The sequence below is a fragment of the Chelonoidis abingdonii genome, chromosome 1, assembly GCF_003597395.2.
Source record: "Chelonoidis abingdonii isolate Lonesome George chromosome 1, CheloAbing_2.0, whole genome shotgun sequence".
Lineage (NCBI taxonomy): Eukaryota > Metazoa > Chordata > Testudines > Testudinidae > Chelonoidis > Chelonoidis abingdonii.
The window spans coordinates 200,992,111-200,999,416 of NC_133769.1; positions in this window are offsets into that span (position 1 = coordinate 200,992,111).

The following is a 7,306-nucleotide window of genomic DNA, read 5'->3' on the forward strand; positions in this document are numbered from 1 at the left end:
AAACCCCCGGAAGTGATGTCAATTGCCCAAAGTACTCTCCTCGTCCACCTGCTGCTGCTAATACCGTCGCTTGAAAAGGAGGAGCTTTCCCCAAAGTCAAAGTGAATGTACCTCATATGCCCGGGGTTTCAGCCCCACGCTCAGGAGCCTTCACAAAGCGCTTCAGCTCGGCCCGTTGGGGGTTTTTCTGCGTGGAAGTCACAAATTCAGCTTTCGGCGCGGTTCAAGGAGGAGCCAGAAGTGCTGGATCCTCCACTGGGCCAACGAATCCTCAAGGGCATAGGGGTCGGTCCCCCCTTCCCTCCGTACGTGGCCAACGGCCGACGCTACAGGGCTGGAGGCACCGCGCCACTCCCTCAGTAGGACGGGGTAGCCTGCCATTTGCGGGGGCGCACGCTTCCTCTCTGGCTGTTCGTTCTGGGTCCTCTCTTCTTCCCCAGTGTGCCCCAGTGTACCGTGCCCTTAGGGATGGAGGCCAGTGGCCAAAAACATCCATCGTTGAGGGGAGGGGGTGGTTCTTCACTATTTTTAGCAACATGTTTTTATCTAGCAAACGATCAATCATTCTCTCTTGCCTTCTCTTAACTTGTCAACCAACACGGAGAGGACAGGCATGCATTTAACATAATAAAGGAGGCAGGGGGGGGCGACACGGGGGTGTGAGAGGCGATAAGGCGGGAGGTATGCTGAGATGATAGCAGGGGCTGGCGGATAAGGCTGAGGTGGGGAACAGCAGAAGGGGGCGAGGTGTAGGGCGAGCGGTGGCGGGTGGAGCAGAATATTTTTTGAGACCTGGTATTCGCTATACAAAACAGATGGAACTGCAACGTGGCCTGCTCCGAGGCACGAAAAGGGGCAAAACGGGCCATGAGGAAGATTGAACTACAGTCGGCACGGAAAAGAAGGACGAGCGAAGAAGAAAACCTGAAATGCAAGCCAGTAGAGGAGCCGTCCGCTCCTCCCGCATTAATGGCACGCTAACCCCCGCCGTCCTACTGAAAGGGAGTGGCGGGTCCTCGCCCCTGTGCGGGCCGTGGCCGACGACGGAGGGAAGCTGGGGGACCGGACGCCCCTATGTGCCCTTGAGATCGTTGGCCAGGGGAGGGATCCAACATACGGGTCTCTATGCTCCTTGGATACCGGGCTGGATTAGGCCGAGTGACAAGTTTGGCAACCCGTCGCACCGCGGAGACGAGGACGATTCTCTGACAGTGCCGAGGCCCTATCTGTGCGCTCTGCTCTTGTAAGGAAAGGGTCCCGCCTGTATGCGGTGGGCTGAAACCGGCTATATTGAGGGTTACGTCGTCTCTTTGGATCTTGGGGGAAAGCTTCCTCTCTTTTTCCAAAGTTCGGAGCGGTATGGAGCAGGAGCGTGGTGGGTGTTAGAGTCATCTGGGTCTCAGCGACCACATAATGTGAATCTCCGGGTTGCTTGCCGTTGGATACACATCAATATGGCCTTGTTTCGCAGACTCGGCTTATTCCCCGGTATGTGAGAGGCGGATAACGGGTGCGGAAGTGCGGACCTCCTACTAATTTTTGTGTGGACTCCCACGGATGGGACAGTGAACTTGTGTCTGCTCCCCCCATGCCATAGTGTATCCAAGCAGTACCGCCTCGGGGGGGGAAGAGTCACTCAACGCGCGACTGTTGTTATGCTGGAGAAGGTCTTTAGCCGACCCTAAGTCCCTATCAATGCCCCATCTGGCCCGCTGCGGAAGCGGAGGGACGTGGCGAATATGCAAGAGTCGATACCTCCGGAGCTTAAATAAGTGACCCCGTCGGCTGAACTGCACTCAGCTATGTCCTAATCACTAGTGCACCATACAAGTAGATTGAGCAAATTGAAGCTAGACGGCCCAACCAGTGGCACGCCGTGCTGGATTTGGAATGCCCTTTTTTTCTACTGCTATTAATCCACAATATGCAGCCAGGCGAATTTGTCGTTTTTCCTGGCGAAGCGCGCGTGCCGTAGCTCACACACTTTCTGTCGTGTTTGCGCGCACGTAGCGGTGGACAAAGCATTCTCCCACCATCTGCCCACCAGCTAGGTAAGCGCCGACTGGCTCCTGGGTGCAGTGCCCGCCCAAAAGCCCTCTACCTAATTATATAGATGATGTTATGATGTACTCCCGGTCCTCCTCAAGAAAATTTTGTGACTCAAGATGCCTTGCATGCTGCGGTGGAGAGGCCTCTGGAGACGCGAGGGTTGGGCGATAACTACCGAAAAAAATAAAGAGGTGTTGGTCGCCCAGTCCGCCGACGAACTCACAATCCAAGCAATGGGCACGCTTGGTGTGTATAATATTGCAAGCCTTATCCTCGGATTTTGTTGGGGTTTTTGGTGCGTAGTTCATTCTCTCCCCACAGCCTGGCCTTTTCTTATGCACGACCTTTTGCAATTCTAAGTGCGCAAGGCCGCACACCCGGCAACTGGACACGGAATCACCAGACTGCTTTTGAGTTTGTAAAGATGCCCCTTGAAGCCCTCACACGACACGCACTTGGCTTCTGGGAGCTTTCCCACAACTGGGCTATCTCTTATGGCAAAGGGCCAGGCTTTTCTAAACACGCCAGGCTTCCCAGGCTAAGCAGTTCCAACCGGCTACAAACAGCATATGCTAGTTACAGCAACCTTTAATAACCTGTCCTTGAGAAGGCGAACAGCCTTAGCTAAACCACCATGACAAAATCTTCCGCAGTCCCTTACAGGGAGCTAAACCAAGGGTGAGATATATAGAAGACGTGATGTTGCATTATGATTGTACCAAAAACAAAAATTAAGTTACATTTCTGTCCAAAATGGGTTTTTTAATATTTAAAAGTAACTAATAAAAACCAAAAGCACTAATATTTTTCAATTTCTGTGCTAGTCGTGTCATCCTTTCCCCCGAGTGCCTGAGCAGCTGCTGCAGTTACTGACAAAGGAGGCAAGGCAGATCCTATTAACTATAAGAGTTATTTTCAACCCAGACCTCCCTTTCCTTTACTGCTCTTTTGTTCCTCCATCACCGGTTTTCTCCACTCACACCTACACTATCCTCTTTTCCACACTCCCATCTGTACTTTTGGGTAAGCTCCCCAGCTCCTGTAGCATACTGGGTGAAATTCACCCCCATGAAGAAGCCCCACAGAAGCCCTATGTTAAAGCTGATATTTTTAAAAGTGCCCACTAATTTCAGATGCCCACATCAGTCACCAAGGTGCAGATTTTCAGAGGTACTGAGCACCTACAATTCCAAGAAGAGCTGTAGCTGCTCCGCCTTTCTGAGCATCATGCCTGAGATGATTTTAGCCCTGCTCTGCACCCAGTTAGAAGTCATTTCTGAAAACATTGGCCTTGACACAGGGCTTAAGAAGTGCATAAGGCTTTGTGTGGGCCCAGGAACTGGGCCCTGGGGTAAATCTCGCACTTTGGGGGTGCCAACCTGCAATTACATCCTTAATGTGTCTCCACTGCTGAGCCAATGCAGCCAAGCTGCGTTTTCTGTTATTGACAAGGATAAGCAGCTGCAGCAATTTAGGTAAACCACCACTTGGTTTAATCTTAAAAAAAATCAATCTTTTAGCTGTTTCAAATTGAGCAGCACTTTTCTAAATAGCTAAAAGACTACATTTTAAAATACAACTTATGGAGGTTTATCTTCCTCACTGTCACACTCAAGCTATATCAGTATCAAAGCAACCAACCTTCTGTGGTGTCAGCAGCAGTGGACATGCTAGGCTTTCAAGCCAGGACTCAGAGTGGTTTGGGAATTGGGCTGCTTGCTCAGAAAAAAGAAACCGGGGGAAAGATCAGGATAGGAGAGGAAGATGACAGGGGACCAACAAACAAAGTGAGCAAACCTGGAAGAACGGGGAGCAGTATAAGATGAATCAAGTGTAATCACTTGTAATTAATAGAGTAAGTCCCTGTGCCCACTGACATCTTCTGCACTGTAGTTAGGTTACAAAGGAAAAGGAAAAAGGGTAGCTTACACAAATACCAAAATCTCACTCACTTTATTTTAATAGAATAATATTAAATTACCATTAAGGTTTAGCTACTTTGACTTATAAAGTGATTATTTCCTCCAAATTCATCACTGAACCCTTGCAGACCAGAGGGAAAGAGTATCAGTGCCGGCATCAATACAACCAGTGACAAAATGAGCACCGACATGTAGGCTGATTTTCATTTTCATGGATACCAGCAGCTCCTATTGATGTCCTTCCAGAACTGGTCTTCAAATCACATTCTCTCCCTGCATTCTGATCCCTCCTGAAAGCCCACTGCTACTGTGGCACAAGAAATGATTTGACTAATAATGGCTAGACTGAGGAGCAATTGGGGATGATCTACAACAAGGATCGGCAACCTTTGGTACATGGCCCGCCAGGGTAAGCCCCCTGGTAAGTGGGACTGGTATGTTTACCTGCCACATCCGCAGGTTCGGCAGATTGCAGCTCCCAGTGGCCATAGTTTGTCACTCCGGGCCAATGGGGGCTGCTGGAAGCAGCACAGGCTGAGAGATCTGCTGGCTGCCGGTTCCTGCAGCCCCCATTGGCATGGAGCGGTGAACGTGGCCAGTGGGAGCTGCAATCAGCTGAAACTGCAGATGTGGCAGGTAAACAAACCAGCCCTGCCCACTATGGGGCTTTTGCCTGGCAGGCTGTGTGCCAAAGGTTGCCGATCCCTGATCTACACCATCAATGCTCTGAATTATTGAGATATGGACAATCAAAATGTTGACCTCTCTATATCTATGTTTTACACCTTTCTTTCTTCCTTTTTGTTTTGCTTAGTTCTTTTAGATTGTAAGCTCTTTGGGACAGTGGTTGTGCCTTTCTTTCTGTTTGTACAGTGCCTTGCATGCTGTGGGTGCTATCAGAAAAAATATCTGATTACAGGATAGCTGCCAATAACAGTGGCAGCATGATGGGGGGTGGGGAGGTTCCCTATAATGAGGGAGTAAAGATGGAATTTAGAGGGGAACCGAAGAGAAGGTGATTGGTTTAACTAACTGATATGAATGCACACCCTGTTCTGTCTTACTTCTTTCTTACAGAGTGGGCATGGTCATTAGAAAGTTATGATTAGCTGGGCAAGAAGCTGACGGTGCAGGGAACTGCTTTAACCACAAAGTGTAGAACTTTTTAGATCAGTTGTTTTCAATCTTTTTTCATTTGTGGGCCCCTAAACATTTTTGAATAAAGGTGCAGACCCCTTAATCTTAGACATAGTTTGCAGAGCCCCAGGAGTCTCTGGATCACAGATTGGAAACCACAGTGTTAGATAACTTTGTCTTTTCTATCACATCAGAGATCATTACTTCTGTGAAGGAAGAATGGCGGGGGGATGGTAAGATGTTTCCCCTGCTGTTAAACACCCTGGGCCAAGATCCACTGAAGTCTATAAGAATTTTTCTTGAGTAGAGCATGTAGGATTTGGCCTGTTGTTTTCAAAGTCACACTGTTGCAGACTTGAAGACCTTGTCAGATCCTACAGTCTTTAGTACTATATGAAAAGTAGAACTTGAGCATTCAGAAAACAGCCACAGATGAAATATACAAGAGAGAGTTCTCCCTTACTGGTTACCCTTTTTATTCTTGTTTCCATAGAAATGGAGGTTGAATCAGCAAATATGGGACACGTTATTTTAAATAACCACCATATAGTCATTATTTTCAAGCACTTGCTTTATTTTAACTGGTCTGACATTCATTGCCATAGAAACCAAACTGACTATGGCAGCCCAGTTGTTAGAACTTTCTTGTAGATTTCATTTGTGTCAGAGTGCAAGAAAATAAAGTGTTTAAAAATGTCCTAAGTGGTGGGAAAATCTTTTTTTTTTTTCACGCTCAGAATTTTCTAAAATAACCAAACAAAATTTTACTAAACATTTCAAAACCCTCACTTTTGCAACTGAGAATGAGCATGAAAAGATTTTTTTTGAGGGGAGAAGAGTTGTATGTGCCTGAAAATAGGGATTTTAGAACTAAAATATCTCCAGTGCAGTAACTATGGTGTCACTGTCATGGTGCTATAAATCTGCCTGGTTGTGAAGTTTTTACTAATAGTCTAATATTTACTAACTGACTCAAGATTCTTCTATTATCCACACTGCTGGCTTCTTTTCTAACTGACAACACTAATTTTATTTGAGTTTCCATACAGGAAACTGTGATATGAGTTTCAAATTGGCAGAGGTTCAGAGAAAATGAGTAAAACATAGATATAGTATGGTATGTTTCTTGCCTCACCATTCTGAGACTTCCAATGGTAACTTCATACAAACAGCAAGTTTTCCACATTTCTGACGTTATGAAATTATTTCTGTTCTCCTCAGTGCAAAAGAAAGTAAACTGATTTGAGCAGACAGAGTACCCAGCTCAGATGCTAACTTCTGTACTGAGGAATAAACAGACTCAAGTGTTGCTGCTCCAAAGGAATCACTTAGGAAAGCAAAAGATGATGTCATTCCACTTGTATGGGTCTCGATTACAGCATCATGGGTTTGGAAAGTGTGTAAACAAACACATAAGCTGTGTTCTCCCTCTGACTAGTGGATATTGTCAGCTGGCAAAAACTGCTTTCATAGGCAAAGGGTTTACCAGAAGTGAAAGGAGAAAATACATTCTGTAAATATTATTTTCTAACTATCTGTGTTAGGGTTTTATATTGCCATCAATGCAGTATCTGAACTCCTCCAACATAAAAATGAAGTTCTACTAAAAAGGTTAGAGGTAAACTCTAACAAACTATGGCCCTGATTCAGGAAAGACAGACACTTAAATACATGCTTAACTATAAGCATGTGCTTAAGTCCCATTGACTTCAAGTCCTAAAATGCTTTTCAGAATAGGGATGCTTTCCTGACCTAGGGCTTATATATGTATATTTGTATCTGCCTGTCTATCTAGACAGATAGATAGACAGATAGATTCCCCCAAACACATCTAGTGGTGATATCCATATGATAACTTGCACAGCCATATAACATAGATACGAAGTTATCATACATCTTTGACTATCTCACCTTGCCCTCTGCCGACTCATCCATCTTCTCTGAGATCACTTGCAATATTCCAAACTCCTAGCAGTTTCAAATAGCTGCGATATTTAAAAAGCAACCTTTCAGAGAATTGTTTCCTTCTCCCCTCATACATAGAATCATAGAATATCAGGGTTGGAAGAGACCTCAGGAGGTCATCTAGTCCAACCCCCTGCTCAAAGCAGGACTAATCGCCAACTAAATCATCCCAGCCAAGGCTTTGTCAAGCCTGACCTTAAAAACCTCTAAGGAAGGAGATTCCACCACCTCCC